Here is an 18,116-nt window from a genome sequence, read left to right as displayed (position 1 = left end):
ATTTTAATTCCCTTACAATTAATGGCATTGACTCCATTAGAAATGACAAAACTTATTTACTATTTTCTTTGTTTTCAGTAGGTTTGAACTTGCATGTCCAATTAATTATTTTATTCCCCCCCCCCCTCCCCCAGCATATCTTACTTTCAAGATTTTGTAATATTTCTGTTCCCTTGCAGGCAGCTGAGGGAGTGGTTGGGACCTTCTGTGTGAACTGGAGAAGGTGTGGCCTCTTGTTGGGCATTTCATTTGAGTTCTGTGACAGGAACACCACTCAGTCTTGGGCTGAGATTCAGGATTTTGGAGCTGCAGCTGGCTGCTCTATGTGAAAATAATTCAGTGTATTTGTCTACATATGCAGAACATGTGTAAGTATATACATGCAAACACATATATATTCTCATTCATGCTCACAAATGCTTTAATTCAAGAACAGATACTCTCTTCTTGTTCTGTATTTCAATGTTTCCATGCTCAAGAGTGTCATAGTTTGGCAAAAAAAGCACCAAAAAATAGTGATTCTCAAAGCTTTGCTGCAGCATTGGTCTTTTATGAACTAAATAAAAACATCAGGACTCTCTGTTATAATTTTATTGCAGTTAACAACTCAGCCAGCTGTCAAGTGTGTTGTCACCAAGGCCCCCTCTCTCCCTGTGAATAATGACACCAGTGAGTGTTGGATTTCTGGAGCATCTCAAACATAAAGGCACTGTCTTACAGATGCACAGAAGTTTTTCTCTACCTCTTTGGAAGGGATGATAGGTAAAAAAAACCATCTCTGTTATTTTGTGCAAAAGCTATTTAGTGATGATAAGGTTTCACAGCTTTCAAATTAGTTTCCCTACATCAATTTGCATGGAAAACGTGCAAAAAACACTCCCTCAACATTGTCTGGATGGGGCTTTATTTTTCTAACAGCTAATCTTTTTCTAATTTTTAATAGTTGTGGGTTCCTTCCAGGAATCAGTTCTGGCCTTGACCTCTCCAGTGCCTGCTCCATTCTTGTGTTTGCATGGCTGTCTCACCAGGAATAACCTCCTTAATGTAAATACTTCCTGAAGGTATGGAGAATTTATAGGGACTTTTATTTGCCTCATGTATAATTCTTAAATTTATAAACTTGACATTTGTAGTGTTTCAGTTATTTCTTTTTTTCCTTTTAAAAGCTGATTGCAATTTATCCACTTGTAAATCTCTGCTTGAACTGTAATGCATTTTTATTGCCCCTTTTTCAAGGATTTGCTACAGAAATGTTCTCTGTGCATCAACTGAATTTGGAAAAGGTATTCAGTAATGTGCCAAAGCTGAGCTCAACATTTTTTAAAAAAAAACTATTTCAGGAATAAATTCTACGTCTAAAAATCATAAAACTGGAAATTGTGACTTAGGAGTAGTACAAAGAATTTTGTGACTAATTGATCCCCAAATTTTATTCTTTAAATAATATGTTGGTTTTGTGGAAATTTACCTTTAGGAAACACAACTGGATGTGCTTCATTGTGGCTCCTGGGAAGCAGGGATAGAAATGGTGAGTTTTTGTAAAATTTATTCTTGCTGATAATTTTTTTTTTCTTTTTTTTCTCTCTGTCTCCCAAGACATGTTCAGTGCATGGTAAAGTCTATTTTTCAGAGAAGAGATGTGATAATTAAGAACAGAAATTAATTTCAAAAATTTATGAAAAAATAGATGTCAAGATCATGAAATGTCTAGCTGTACCCTTATTCTTTTCAACACATTATATAATATTGCTTCTTTACAAATATCCCCAAGTTTCACCCATACATTTCTAGTGTTGCTTTCTACACTAACTGATTAAATGGTATAAGCAGGAAGATTATTTTGATGGGGAAAAGAAGTGTAAATCAAATATAATAAGTTTTTGTGTGGTTGCTGTAAGGTTTTTGTTGCCTGTACCATAGGTAGTGCTTTAGTTAAGGAAAATTAGGGCTTAAAACTCAATTTCTTAGGTGAGGAGTGATTTATGATTGCAAACATACATTCAAAATAATAACCATTTAGTAAATTTGCACATTCCTCCCATTGCTATATATAATTCTTTCCTGTGTGTAGCATTAGTGTCTTGTGAGTAAAAATCTTCTCATAACATGTCCTCCTGCAGCATTGCTAAGCTGAACTATTGAATGCAATTTTTTGTGTGCTATAAGGTAAAAAAAGGAAAAAGTTCTTTATCTAAAAGGCTTTATGGTCTTTCTACTACAGGCAGGAAAATCAACAAGTTGCCATTGTTTACAGTGCAGTAAAAATATGTTAAGAATTTCCAGTGTATATAGAATGCATTCAACATACTCAGATCAACAAAAAACAGTTCCTCAGCTTGCTCTTGGTGAATTAAAAATTATTTGAAAATATGCTTCATATGTTTTAGGTGTTTTCAAGTTTAGGAAGATAATGCTGAGCCTTTAGACACAGAGTTCTTTACAAGAGTTTCAACTCAGCTCTTTGTGGTAATGATCAAATTCTCTGTAGATGATGTAAAGTAGTTGTAGTAACTCACAGTACAGTGCAGCATTAATAATGTGCTTTGCTTCTAAATATAAAAACCCAATATTTTAAGAATAAATAATAGTAATAATAATAATTTATATATTTACATTTTTATATAAAATATAAATATACAAATATATATATATTTATATATATAAAAATCAAATTTCTCCACTTCTACAGAGCTCAGAGTGAGCACTAGGGAAAAATTCTAGAAAAGAAAGACAAATCCTGCTGTTATGCTTTGGTGCTCTAGAAGGCTTCGTAAAATCTTTATTCCTTATATTGATGCCTTTGTAAGACCAAAAGACTGGTGTTGAAAAAAACTATTAATTAACATTAACATGAATTAGGAGTCTCGGTTTCTAGTGGCTTAATATTCAGAGTTTGTCATGAAAACAGTCACCAAGCAAGAGAAGAGAGATCCTAACAGCATGTATGAATATACAGATTGCAAATAATCCATTGTTTTTCAAGATGGCAAAATTTAATAGGGCACCACAGTGTTCTGTTCTAAGAAATTGTCTTTTATATTAATGTGAGGTTTGCAAAACAGGATAAAAACTCAAGTGTCCAAATTTTCAGTTACGAGAACAATTCTTTTCATATATTGAGATTAAGTAAAATTCTCAGCTGGGAAGTGCAAAATAAAGCATCTAGTTTGAAGAATCTCCTGAGGTAGATCACCCATACCTATCCAGAGAATCACTGAGGGTCACTTTAGTACATGAATTTTCATTTCCCCAAATCCTCTTAAAGGGAAAAAAAGGGATGGTGGAATGGAGAGGAGTTGGAAGCAAATATGGGAATGCAAACCAGAAGTTTCTGGTTCAGGCTGTGGATGAAGAGGGGGTTATGTCTTTAAATGAGAGATCACTGAGCTGCAGTGTTGGTGTCCCAGCTGTTCATCTCCTGATCCTCCAGGCCAGGAGTTGCTGGGGTGTCCCAGATTTTGCCTGTCCTCACAAACCCCCCCAGACCCACAGTGTCTCTCCATTCTGAGACTGCTTTGTGCTCATGGAGTGAACCTCCTGCTGCACCTCTCCTCAGACCACCTGCAACTCCTCTGGATTCTAATTCAACACGACCTCAGGCTCTTTTGCCAGCAAAAATACTGAGTTCAGCTGCAGCTGCATCAATTAGCTCCTCAAGCCTGCAAGTAGTGACACCAGTGACATTTTTTTGGGTGAATGTTGGACCTACTGGTGAGTCCATAAATGCAATGATCAATCTTCCCTTTCATGTTGCTGTGTTTAAACATTCTTTTACCACCATGGGCTTTGAAGGTGGCAATCCCCTGCCCTTCACTCATTAAAAACACACAAATATTTTGCATCTGTCACAACTGAGCTTCACAGATGTTCAGCAGTAGATCTGTGCAGATGAACAGATTTTATTTTAATATAAAAAATATATATATATTTATATATTTCTGTTGCTCAGAGATAATTTTGATTTTGTGGCCCCTCAGGACAAGACAGACATTGAGGTGCTGGAATGAGTCTTGTGAGGAACAGCTGAGTGAGTTGGGGTTGTTTAGTCTGGAGAAAAGGTGTTAAGGGAGTCCTTATCACCCTCTCCTTTGAGAGTGAGGTGGGGATAAGACTCTTCTCTCAAGTAACAAGTGTCAGGATGAGAGGAAACATCCTCAAGCTGCCCTAGTGGAGGTTAGGATGGGATATGAGGTTAAAATTTTGTCACCAAGGGAGGTGTCAAGCACCTGAACAGGCTGCACTGTCAGGAAACATCACTGGAGCTGCTCAAAAAGCAGAAGATGCAATGCTTGCAGACATGACTTAGTGGTGAACTTGGAAATATTAAGTTTAGGGTCGGACTTGATGATCTTGAAGGTCTATTCCAACCTAAAATACTCTCTGAACCTCTGTAATGAGTATCTTGTGGTCACTGAATGTAACTGTGTTGTTGTTGTCCTGTGCTTGTCCCAGATAATGTCCCTCATCAAATGTGTGAGCTCTCCTAGGGGGGCTCTCTTCATCCTCCCAAGATATGGAGGTTTTAGCTTTTATATTTTTCAGACTCTGTGCTGCTTTAGTGTGTGGGTCTGGGCTTCATATGAGGGCATGGTGAGCTCTGTGCACAGAGTAGGGAGACAAAACAATTCCTGCTCCAGCTGGGGACCAAGGACAAATGATCCAAATCTCAGCCCAGGAGCACAAACAACGTGAGCTGGAGAGAGAAAAACAAGCAGGATGGGATATAAGCTAAAGCTGGAATTGGAGAATGAACTCCAATGTGCAAATGGAGCAGAACATTAAAAAGTGAGAGACCCCTTGTCCATTTTGTGACCATTTTGTTTCATCTTGGGTGCAGCCCTGGCTGGGCTCTTGTGCTGCCCAAGGTGGATCCATTGAGGCCTGCTAATAAATCCCTACTTTGTTCTTTAGTTCTGTCCAGTCTCTGTTCTAGGTCAGCCTTCACAAAACATCATGGGCAAGACCTGCTTTTATTTGGAATATTTTGCTGATAGTGCCTTCTAAAATATCAGCATCTGCGCTGTTGACTCTTCTGGTCCAACACCAGTCTGTTATTCTGAAAATGGAAGTGCATTTTTGATTTCAGGGTTTAAGACTCTTGCTAATTTGCATGTTACCCAGGCCAGGCTTGTCTTCCTACTCAGATAAAATAGTTTTGACCCTCTTTAGAAGGATGAAACCCTCTGCCTGTGTCATTGGGTTTTTGGTTTGTTTTGGTTTTTGTTTTTGTAAAGCAAAATACAGATCTACTAGGATATGCTTGGTAAAAGAGTTATAGATTAATAGACTCTTTTGAACAAACTATTGAAGCTACTTGAACTCTTCCAGCAAAAATTAGGATTTCATGTAGTGAAATCTGAATTCATTTCATTCATTCCTCAATGAACAGTTGAGGATAACTGTGCTGAGAGGGACCCAAGGGCTGGAGGGGATTATTGGGGTGATGGGGAGCACACCCATCAGCCAGATGAGGAAAAATGCACCTCTGGAGCTCAGAGAAATGGGAGTCATTTCAAGGACTGGGCAGATGGATTAGAGCTGCAGCAGCAGCAAACACCAGAGGTTTATTACTGACCTCGTGGGCCACTCACCAGGGCAGGGATGACATGTGGAAAGCAGTACCTGCTTTCAGTGGTTTCCAGGGCTTTGGTGTGGTTTTTTTCAGGTTGACAACGAAATGAAGCAAAGTTTTTCTTTTTTTACTCTAGCTCTGTGAGACAGAAGAGTGCACATCAGGTATCTACTTTATCTTGCTGATTTCAGGCAATAATTTGTGATGGGAGAAGTGCACACCTTAAGTCCTGCTCAGCTTGACTCAGAAAAGAGGTTTTTAGTTCAGATCACTTTTGGGCAGAACTGGTTCTTGACATTTTCATTAAAAGTAATCACATGCAGCACTGCTTGCTGAAGGAGTTGCAAACCCCTCATTTTATTTTCATGGGGAGGAACAGGCCCTCAAAGTGCCTAAAGGCAGAGGAATGGTGCATGCCAGTGTGTGTGCATGTGTATCCACTTGCCTCTCCATACATTTAGGAATCATAATGGGAAATCTATCCCGAAGTGGAAACACCAGAGGACCTATTTGTGACCCTGCAGTGATACAGCTCTATCAGTGTCACAGAGATGGTGCTGATTTACACCAGAGTGGGGTCAGAGAGCAGAGTCCCTCAGCACCCAGAGCAGCAGGGATGGTAAAAGATCAGCCTGAGGCTTTTCTCCTTTGCTGCTTTGCTTTTTCAGATCTCTGCCAGGGATGATTTCTGCCTCTTCTTCCAGCAGGACATGGATGTGGCAGCTGCTGAGGCTTTGCATAAGTGGGAAGCGTGAGCAGCTCTGTGGAGGGCCTGTACTGACAGAAAACACATCTAATGCAACACAGATCAGGATGGATCCCTTCCCACAATGTCCTTCCTCTCATGAAACTTGACAGAAAAGCACAACAGAGGCAGCTGGGTTTGCTGCTAATCTCCTGCCTTTCACCTGGGTTTGTGTTTCCTCTGCCCTAATGTCTCCTGTCAGCTTTTGCTGTGTCCATCCTTCCTTTTCTGCTGAGCCTTTGCCATCAGGAGAGGAGGGGATCTAATTTAGGGCTCAGCCATCAACAGAATATAAATTTGGCAGCATGTCACGAGCATACTTCAATATGCTGTGTAATTTATAAGGCAATATATCCATTTTTAAGGCCAGCCCTGAATCCCAGTATATCAAAAAGCAGAAGAATAGATTGCTGCTGCCACTTATAATAGTGTGTCCAGAAATACATTGTGTGAGGGGCCTTGTATCCATCAATGAAAGTGTTTTAATTCTCCTTTTAGTGGCTATGGACCATGTATTTAGTAGAAGTTATGGCTAGGATGGCTTCATTGATAAAGCTCTATTTCATGTAGCACAAAGGGAGAACAAAAGATGTAATAATCTCTGGTGTATCATGTGGATTCCCATTGTGTGGCATTGACTTCATGGGACTGAAATTTCTCTAATTAAGGATTTTTTCTCTGTCCTGAGTTCCTGGAAAAATTAGAATTGAAAACTCAACAATAAAGCGTGATGTGGGTTGAACATATTTGATAAAATGGAAGGCATAGAGAAGTTCTGGAGACAGCTTTAAAATGCACCCACTGGTTTCACTGAGATTTTATAGGGGAGATTCTTCACTTTGGGCAGAGCAAAGAGGGAGGTGGACAGGGATTTTCTCTCTGGCCATGGGGAGGGGATGGAAGGTGTCCTTTGCATTTCCATTCCTTTCCTGTTCTAGTCTGGTGGCAAGCACTGAAGGGCTGAACATGAGATGAATCCAATTGCTATAAAAAACCTTGCTTTTTAAAATTAATTAATTTATTAATTGTTTGTCTATTCATTTTTTATTTAGTTATTTATTTGTTATTCTACAACTACCACAGAGGATTGTATTACCTGATCTTTAAGCTAGGCATAATTTGATTTGGGTATTCATAACCTGAGTGGATAAAAACCAGTTTTAAACAAGAAAAAGCATACACCATGGAGACTCACAAAACCCCCTAAGAATGTGAGCTAGAATAGACCAGAATAATTGAAATCACAAGGAAAGACAGAAGATGACTCCTCCCTCTCTGTGCCTCGCTGCATGCAGAGGAATGTCAGATCAGTGCAGAGGCCAGCAGAGACATGAAAATTGCCATAATGCAGCAGAGATTAAACACCAAATCAGTGCTGGGGGCATCTGAGCCATCTCATTCACTGCAAAGCAGGTGGCAGAAAGCTGCCATCTCCAGAAGGCAGGGGAAGGGTTTGCAGGGCAGGAACTGACCATGGTAACACAGCTGGGAGCTCCATGCCAGGATGGAGAGCCAGTGTCGCTGTCAGCTTAGAGCTGCTGCACTGGTGGAGTTTGGGCCCTGGCACCAGCAAACTGCATGGAAACCAGAAAAATCTCCAAATATTCTGGGAGTTATTGTCTAGGAGCTTTACCCTGAACTGGTCCTGCTTACTCAGGCAGTGCCAGTGAAGGTTTTCCACAAGGAAGGGTTTCATGAACTCCAGGATCCCATCAGCCTCCTCAGGACCAGCACACAGCTGTGAGGACAGGTCACTCGTGGTGTGTTCACCCTCTTTTCCAGCAGCTCTTAGGGACTTCTGGGAAGCCAGGGCTCTGTCTCCAGGGGGAGAACAAGTCAGATGCTGAGTCTGTGGGTATTGACTTCCTCGCTTCCAGCAGGATGCTGCTGTGTTTTCCATATGACATTGCTGCAGAGGCAGACAGTGCAGGGCCAGTGAGGGATGGAGAAGGATCTGGTAGACAATGATTCCTTTGGGATCGTCCTGTCTAGAAGATGGAAGAGGGCCAGGGAAGATCAAAGGCACAGCGTCTGCTAAAAAATAGTGATTACAGCAGTGTGCATGTGTGGTGTGGGGGGTATTCTGTTTTCTCTGTTGATTTAATTATTAATCTGTGAGAAAAAATCATTTCAGTTTAATTTCAAAGCATTTTTTTTTTGTGAATTAAAAAAATGTTGCAGATCTTTTTTTTTTTTTCAGAAATAAATGTGTGGATGTATGTACTTGCAGCTTCACAGGCTGCCATCGTGGCATTGTAAAGGTAAGCTCAGTTTCTTGTGCAGTTACATTATAAAATTGTGTGTAAAACTGAAATGGTTCACTGAAAAGGAAACCATAAAATTGTATAAAGATTCATGATCCCTTACTGGTCTTATTTTAACAAGAAACTATAAAAGGAAACATTTATTTTCCATGCTAAAAGTAAAGGTCACTCAGTAGCTTTCAGTTTTCCTTCCTTCTTTCCCCCTTCTTGGCACTCATGTCGGTTTCTGAATATATTTCATTCTTTTTTTCTTTCATTTCTCCCCTTTCAAGCTCACCATCTTTCACTCTAACAGCTCCTTTCTTCTCTATCCTTATTTCCCAGCAAACCAATATCCTTAGGGGTTCTCCTGCCTTTTATTACAAAGAGTTCATCTCATCCGGCCCTGTGAACTGCGGGGCAGATAAGGAACTATTTTCAGCACTCTGATGTTCTAGAGGTAGTCTGCAAACCACTTCAAAAGAGTCATTCTTTAGTCATTGCTGAACTTTCTTTTCCACAGAGCCTCTGTAGCATCTCAGAACAATGGCAGAGAACCAGTGGTCATTTGTAAAAAGTGCCAAGGAAACCTTAAAAATTGTGTGCCAGACTCCAAACACAGGAGTTACTGACACTTTACTCCTGTGTGGAGACACAGGGTCAGGCAATTCTTATTTTTAAGGAGTCAGATACTCTGATTATTGAATATTTAGAGACTTTATGGACTAGAACTGTAATTTCTCTTATCCCTGAGGTCTCTCCTGGGTCTGAACACTCCAGGAGCACAGGATGAAATGTTCACATTCAAAGAGTGCCTTCTGCTCCCTGGCCAAGTTCTATTCAGTCAGGCCCTGGATTTACCAAATAATTTTGCCTTTTAATGTGCCAAATTTCTGGTGGATGCAGGTCATGGCACCTGCAGGGCCCTTCCATGGACTTTATTGCAGATGTCTGCCCTACATATTTTCAAAAGTTCTGTGCCATTCTATAGCACAGAATTTCTCATGGGCTTTTCACCACTAAGATTTTTACTTTTCCATGGGATGAAGAAGTCAGTGAACTACTGACTGATCAGGCATTACAAAAATCTTGAAAATATACCAGTAGCACAAGATTTTTGTTGCCTTCCTCTCTTCAGGTATACTTGCTTTTAACTGGCTTTCTATCTGTCTTTCTATTTATTGTTCCTAAATAACCTTTATAATTAAAAAACTCCTTCTTATATTTCCCAGTCTGGTGAATTTTTTTTCCTCTGTTTTTTTTTTTTTTGGCAAGAAATCTTTAAGGCAACACCATATTGACTTTTGTAATTTTCCTTCCCTGCTCTAGTAACTCTAGTTGAGTTTTAGTGGCTGCAAATTCAGAAACCAGTCTCATGACAGCTTCATAGATTTTACTCAGTAATTTATGTTGTGCTTTGTAAAGCTGCAGACCACTGGAGCTACGGCAGGTGCATGTTCTTTTCTTTCTCTATTTGGAATTGAAAAGCTCTTCCTTATTTTTAGTTCATTTTTGTTAATTTTATTCAAGCTCCCTCTAGTTAATATTCTCATCATCTCTTTCTGTTTGTAAGTACCCAAGAACAAAAAATCTTCTATTTATTCCACTGTTTGCTTTTCTTTAATCACTTACTTCTATAAGAGAAATGTTTGGCTGGTAATATAGAAAAAAAAGGAAAGTTTTTTTTTTCCCCACTGAAAGGACTATAACAAATTTCACGGTTATTTTAAAATTAGATATTTCAACCATCTCTAGAAAAACTTGAAATAGTATAATTTTCCCCCTTTAATTAGCTTAAATGTTATGTTTAAAAATGTGACATGAGATAGAAATGAAATTCCAGCAGAATTCTATCTAGGGCAAAGTAGCAGCTGATAAATCTGAATTTCCAGGCAGATTTTCTCCAGAGTGCTTGCAGAGCAGCTGCTGGGTGTTCTTCAGTGGGAGCTGTGTGTCACCAGTGTGAGACTGGGACATTTTAAAATGTGTTTTTCCTGTGGAAGGTGATCTGAGAGTTTTGGCAGGGCACGGAGAACTCCCCTGGCACTGCCCAGTCCTTTCCTCCTCTCCCAGACACACTCCCAGAGGATGCTTTGGAAGGAGGAACCTTGGAACTGGCAGGGTGCAGAGGTTGCCCTTTTGGGTACAAAATAAGGGGAATTTCATGGCTTGTAATTGTTGAGCATGTCAATATTTCTGAACAGAAAATTGCATTTGCTCACAGGGCTCGTGAGGTGTTCAAGGTAACTGTGTGCACACTGAAGGGACACTCTATTGAATTATTACTCTTGATTAAGAGAATTAGTATAAAAGAAAAGTTATCTCAGTGCAATCATCCCATTATTTGTTTGATGGGAGAGCCTGTTCTATGCACAGACCTTGGAATAATGTAGAGGTTAGGTCTGAATCTAAGGCTGAGTTTGCAGGGAAGGTTGAGAACCTGCATGGCAATGGAGGAGATTTCTCCAGGAGGGGAGTGTGGGTGCTCCAAGAGGAGGGCCAGGCTCACATTCTCTTTCCATGCTGCTCTTTTTGCTCCTCCTGCACTGGAGGGGCCATTGATGTGATCTGTTGCAGGTAAGCCACTCCTCAAAGGCTCCAATCTTAGGTTCAAGTCTAGTTAAACATTTGCTAAAAGTTATGAAAGAATGGACTTACTATAACATATCTTAGTGCAGAGTACTTAATGCAGAGCTTTTTATAGATCATAGATAATTTATAACATTTATGTATTTTCATAGATCATTTATAACTCTTCCAAGTAGTAGAGATGCAAGATGTGAGCAACAGCCACACAAGGAATATGCTCCTCAGTACTCATATGGAATAAATCCAGGAGAGCTGCAGCTCCAAACACTTGAGGAAATTGGGTAGATGTGCTGAAGCAGAAAGCACTGACAATTTTGGCAACTCCTAAAATGCCACTGAGTGCAGCAGAAGAGAGCAGAGCAGCTTTCTTTCCAGCCAGCATGTCTTCTGTCTCTTTCTTTCTCACAGCTGCCTTTGTCTACTGGCTATGCAAATACCTACACTCCATGCCTCATGAGTTTTCTGCCCTTTTGTGTTTTTCCCAGATACCTCATTATTCCAGGGAGCTTGTGGAAGTGTTTCTGTCTGTTTGTGTGCACAGTGAACAATGCCATGGACTATTCACTGGAGTGATAAATTGTGCTTACTCCCATGTCAGGTACCTCTCATTGACTTCAGTTTCCTTCCTATTGGATGTGTCTTAGATTAACTAGGCATTAGGCATTAATCAAGGAAGTACCTACAAATAAATTTTTCATCATAATGAGCTGTGCAGCTGAATTAATAGTATTTGCACTCTCATTATTTGTCATGATGTATGGGTGTGGTAGCAGTGCAGTGCACCCAGCTTGGCTGTTGGTGTTGCTGTGATCTCAACATATAAGTCAGCAACAAATAAAATGCTCACATAATTATAGGTCAGGACTTTTTTTTTTTTTTTCCTGCCTGCAGAAAGTATTTCTAGTGTTTTAGACACTGCATTCGAGTTTTCTCATAGTAGATAAATATTTTTAGGTAATTTCTTGTCTAGCATTGATAATGGAGTGGTAGGTCAAGGCACCTGTGGAAAAAAAACAGAGTTTTGAAGCTTGTTATGATATAGATCTTACAAAACATCTCTTAGCAATAAGTGCAGGTACAAATGCAGATTTAAAATTTCACTGAATTCTGACTCTGCAAATTCTAACTAGGAATAAACGAAAACCCTTTTTGCTGCAATTTAGTTTTAAAACTTAGAGTGGCTTTTGAGAGTAACTGGTTCAAGACATTTTCATTTGTATTTTTTCTGCCTAAGAACAAGTAAGAGAACTGAGGTTCTTCCTAAGATAACAACTAACATCTTTTGCAGGAGAATGTAATTTCCCTAATGACTGACTGAATTCTGGAAAAGGAGGATTTCTGGAAAGAACTGGTGAGTACAGCCCATAAAATAATTTTTTTGTGAATAGAAGTGTTTTATATACATTTAAAATAATTTTAATTATATATATCATTGAAAATAAAATTACTGCAAGAATTAACCTGGATATTTAGATCTATTTGCTCTCAGTGTGTTGTCATAGATATACTAGACTTTTTGATTATTTTTCATGCTATTGTCATTGAAGCCTCATAGGCAGTAAAAGGTAATCTCTGAAAAGGGATTTGCATTGAATCCTAGAATGGTTTAGATTGGAAGGGACCTTTAAAGGTAAACTAGCTCCAAACCCTCTGCAGTGAGCACTAGACTGGGTTGTTCAAAAATATTCTGGGCTGGAATGTGTCTGGCAGAGTTTATTCTGCCAGCATGGAGTGTGGAGACATTTGGAAAAGTGAATCCTAATTTCAGAGATTCCATCTATTCCAGTTGCCCCCTAAATAATGAATAATGAATGACAGCATATGACAAAATTGTCCTGTTTGTAGAGATAAAGCAAAGACAACAACAAAACCACCAAAGCAAAGCCCACGCAACCATGGAGAGCTCTGCCACGTGCAGGAAGGGGGAGGAAAAGCTACAACTGCAAAACAGATTAACTGCAACCACTTTTCCCAGTCTTTGTGTTGCATTATTGGATGCAAGGCAAAAACTGTGGCTCTCTGTTCCTGTGGAGTTGTGTGGCCTCATGACCCATTTCAGAGTTTGAACATTTGCAGCAGCCTGACAACACCAACCACCTCCATCCTCCTCAGAAATTGCATTTATCCCAGCACAGACATCTCAGGATGTCTTTGTGGACATAAAGAAGAGGAATGTCATTGAGGAGAGCTCATCCCAGGGCAATCCCACATTGATGGCAGGATTTCAGTCCCATGGTGGCAGTGAAAGATCACTCAGATGAGGCAGGAATTCCTAGTGTGAGGCATGGCCATTTGAGGTGTTATTTGAAAAATATCCAGGCCCAGGATGCATTCAGCAGAAACTGACCTGTGGCACAGGAGAAGATGAGTTTGCATTTCTAATTAGCTCCTGCATCTCCTGAAGCAGCTGGGCTTCCCAGAGCAATGTATGGGCTTTGCAGGATATCACCAATTTGAAGTTGTCTCTGTGGATATGTAAAGATTAAATGCACAGAAAAGTGCTGTGTGATCAAGTTAGCTCAGCAAACACAGCTAGATACTTTGGGATGTAAATTAATCTCAACTTTCAGAGAGAATAATATGGCCCCTTAAAATTCACTGAATTAATTATCTGACAAATCTTTAACTAAACACACAGAATGTTCCATGCAGATCATAGATTTCTGCAAGATCCCCCTTTCTCCTTGATTACAGCTCAGAGTGGGAATGCAATGTCTGTGATTCTTCAGCAGCCATTCTCTGAGACTCTGAGCTGGTAATTTTTTTTGTAGCACTTGGCACTTGATGGCACTGGTGGTGTTGAAGCCTCACTGCTTCTGGTGTGTTTTTGCTCTGTGTGTGCTTGGGCTCTTTTCCTGGTGCACTGCAGCTCCCGTGCTCTCCTGCAGCAGAATTGCCCAGATTTGCCCTGCCAGATCTGCTTGATGTGAAATGGGGAGCTCTGGAGCAGCAGGTATGCTCCTGGAATTCTGCTTACAGCAGTAAAATCTACAGTTCAGCAGAAGCAATAATAGTCACAATTGTCACTGAAGTGTTTTGACTCTTGTTCCTAAAGCTCCTTCAGAACGTACACAGAGTGGATCATTTATTTTAATGAAATTCTGTCTAACACAGGCTATTACTCACTCTCCCTCCTCTGATTTCTGTGAAGTGCCAGCTCAGAGGATGCTCTTAATGATGAGCCTGAAGAGGCTTCCTGGGATTTGCAGCTATGAGCTTCTCCCAGCACGTTTGTGTTTTGAGAGAGAGCGATATTACTGGAGTGGCAGAAATTCAGACTGGGGAAGTTCACCAGCAGAGTGAAGCTCTCCCAAGGACATCCTTGTATTTTAGGGGGTTTTTTTTCAGGGAAAAACTGAAAAAGGGAGGTTTGTCTAATTTGTACATCAAGTATGGGTGGGAGAAAGAATATGGAGAAGTCATTTTGCATCCTTTGAATCCCCTTGGCTTTGGGACAGAGCAGTGCCTGGATTTCTGTGTTCAATTCTGAGCTGCAGTGTGTGAGCAAGCCCAAGTATGATAAATGCCTTTATGGCTCAGTCACCACAGCAGCCTGCAGACTTATCCACACAAGAACTCCTGCCCTAACAAAAGCAGTGTGCCGTGGTCATTCACACCAAGCAATCCCTCTGACCATGGATAATAAATATTTGGCTATGCTGGAAAAATCCCGAGTGCAAAAAGCATGTCCTCCCTCTTTTGCCAGGGCATCTGGTCCATGAAAAAAATGTCACCTTGCTGAACAGGATTTAAATCAAAGTGAAGTTTAGATTCCAGCTCCGATTCAGATATTTATAAACCTGTCATCTGCATTTCTGTGGAAGCAATGGGTTGACTAATAGCCAAATTGCTTCAGGAAATGCAGAGGAAGAACATTTGGAGGTCAGATAATGTTTAATCAGGAAACTTTTCAGCACATCTTTGATGTTCCTATTAATTTTATCTTTTCCCTGATTCATAAATAATATCCATCTGGAGAAACTTAGATGCATTTAGTTATGTTTTATTAAGCAGGAAGTAATTCACTGGTCACACATTTTTAGGAAACCACACTTGGCTTTATCTCCTCTTTCCGTGGAGAGTAGAATACACACATGGCAAAATCCCCTCCCGGCAATGCCTCTGCTACAACCACAGATTTTTCTTGTATTCCTCTCTTGTTGGATCACCTGAGAATAAACCCAAGCACCAACAAAATTTTCTGTTTACCCTGGATGTCTTGAAATACCACGGCTCTCAGGAATTACTTTGTTGTTTTATTTAAAGGGTATGTACTACAATTGATTCCAGCGCATCATGACATTTACAAAAGTGCTTTTTGCAAGAAGGCTGCTAATCTAGGTGAGGAAAGAAAGCATCCAGAATTTAAGGTGATTCCTGCTGTTCTGCAGGAGATCTGTGTGTGCCAGTGGAGGGAGATGTGGAAGGCACAGGGGAGAGGCAGAGCAGACAGCCCACGGTGGGTGCACGGTCAAGCTCGTGACCTGCCTTTGGGACAGATGGACACACAGGTCCCAGAGGTGACACAGTGCCACCCATCCAAGGGGGTGGCTTAGGGCAAAGCTGTTTATTAGCTCTGTTCTCCCCCAAGAGGTTGTGCCTGCCACATACAGAGTGGGAGGACTCTGGGCACCCTCCAGAGTTCCTTTGTGTGGGCAGTGGGGTGACTGAGCTGTTCTGCCATGTGCTATGGGATGTCATTGTCACAGGGAACCAACATTTTTCTTCCCTCCCCAGAGTTCCTGTGGGAAATGATGCTGTGATGTCTCATCCTAGCTGAATTTATAAATTATTCCAGCCACTGTAGTTGTTCACCGAGCACTTTGCTAAGATATTCAAACCAAAAAAGGTAGGAAGTAAATGAAGAGAAGCTGTGATAATTCTCAAAATAAATCTGAATAGGGATTTTGCGCTTTGGTCTGACATCTTATGCAAGGCATTCTCCTCTTTCTGATTGGTAGCAGAGGGGAGAGAGAAGAGAGTTTTTAGCTTTTACATAAATGCCACTCAGCAATCCACAGCCTGAGGCTGAACTGAGCTACTTTTGAAGCAAGAATGATCCACAGGATCAAATAATCTGAAATTTTTTCTTTTTTTGTCTTTCCAGTTTAACTATTGTAAATGAAAGATAAGTTTCAGATATGTTTCTAAAGTCTTTTGCCATCCCCAGGCATACTTTCTACTTTGCACAATTACAAATTCTTTTGCAATTTCAAACCAGTAGGCTTTAAGAAATTCCTATATTGTAAAAATTCCGTGCAAGTGACATTGGGATACTTACATGTGTGATTTTAAAAATAACTTTCACGGTGTGTAGATCAGGACCTGTACAATCCTCCCCTGCTGAAGACTTGTAAAAGTACCTGCCCTTTTTTAGATTGCTTTGTTAAAGCAGAAAGATTTATCTACATTGAATTTGTAATGCTCTTCTTCTTTCTGCCTTTCTCTACCTGAAATCTGCATCATCTCTGGCCAGTTTTTGGTCTGATAGTACAAGAGGTGTGTCCAGGATATTGTGTTTATTTCTGGGAGAAATAGCTGAACAAAGGGAGAGATCCTATTAATGTCCCAGCAAGCAGCAGGAGCTCAACCTTTACAAATTCCACAAAGGAGTTCACAGTGAGAACTGTAGGTACTGTAAAAACACAGAAAAACATCATCATTTAGACAAATTGCAATTATGTTGGACTGGTACAAATTTGAATATAAGTGGTTTGTGGGGTTAGAGCCACTGTTATGCTGTGAGTGCACACAGTGCTTTAAATTTGCTGATGAATAGCAAACAGTGCTCTTTGGGAAAACTGCTCTGTAAAATTGAAATTTAAATGATGGGGTTTTTTCACTGAAGCACATTTTTAATTTTTTTTTGTATTTTTTTTTTTTTAGTGGGAGGTGGTTTGCCTGTATTCCCTTCCAGCTTTTCCAGATGATAATTCCCTGCTCCCACCTGGCTCTAGGAGTCATTAGTGGGTGACAGCTCTCTGAGGCATCCATAGAGCTCCTCTGCCCTGCCTGTTTGAACTGCCATGTTTCAGATGTGTTATCAAGACATTGCTATTGTGCAGATACAGATTAGTTCTTGAGACTGATTTTTCTGCTTCGCCAGTTCTTTTGTAGCTGCCAGAACTAATTGCTTACATTACATTACCAGTCTGGGCCTCTATCACTCCCTGGATGATGCCATCCATTGGAATACAGCTGCATAGTTAAATGCAATTTTAAACTATATTTTACCATTTCTGCCCATGTTTACAACTGACAGAATTGTCCCTGATTTTTTTTTTCTCTGACCCCCACTACGTGCCAGAAATTGTATAACAGCTGAACTGATTCTCTTGCCTTTTCTACCTCCAAATTCCCAGAGTTTTCTGATTTAATGGGAGTTTAACAAAGCTTTGTATAAATCCTGTGTACAAATAATCTTTCCCTTCTGAGATTGGGTAAAGTTGCTCAGAAGCAACATTCTAGGAACTGCTGATACTTAGAAAACTTAAAGCTTCAGAAAGGCAGAATGAAAATCTGGAAATGCATCAAAGCCTGTCCTTCTTACATAATAAAAGGGGTTTTTTTTATTGTCCAGCTGTATTGCATCTTCATTCCAAGACATAAAAACCTCTATATCTATTAACTGTGCTGTGCTGTGACACCAACATTGACTGTCAATATAGATTCCTGGATGATGCCTGCACATTCAAATACTCATGGTAATTTCAGTTAAAAGTTTTCTTATAACTCAAAAGATAGATTTTGTACAATATTTACCATTATTTCCTAATATACATTTAGAAGGAAAATTGTTGTTTTGCTGAGTAGAAGTAAATGAAGGTGTGTGTGTATGCATTTGACAAAAAACAATCCAAAATTTTAATATAATTTTTTAGATTTACAGGGTGAAGACATTAATTTTTATCTGTTCTTTATATCACTGTTGCTTAGATGTTGAAGATTAGATATTATTAATATTGTT

General features: G+C 39.9%; 1 long non-coding RNA gene across 1 annotated transcript; it reads left to right on the top strand.

The window, feature by feature from the left end:
• The first annotated feature begins 1,467 nt into the window (after nt 1-1,467).
• Nucleotides 1,468-17,858, top strand: LOC134415263 (uncharacterized). The gene is made up of 6 exons (XR_010026991.1): nt 1,468-1,528; nt 8,518-8,578; nt 11,635-11,747; nt 12,438-12,500; nt 15,887-15,998; nt 17,730-17,858. It is a non-coding gene; the product is annotated as an uncharacterized LOC134415263 (long non-coding RNA).
• The last annotated feature ends 258 nt before the right edge of the window (nt 17,859-18,116 follow it).

The sequence above is a fragment of the Melospiza melodia genome, chromosome 2, assembly GCF_035770615.1.
Source record: "Melospiza melodia melodia isolate bMelMel2 chromosome 2, bMelMel2.pri, whole genome shotgun sequence".
Taxonomy (NCBI): domain Eukaryota; kingdom Metazoa; phylum Chordata; class Aves; order Passeriformes; family Passerellidae; genus Melospiza; species Melospiza melodia.
Note: the sequence above shows the minus strand (reverse complement) of the source record. Positions and strands in the feature narration are given on the sequence as shown.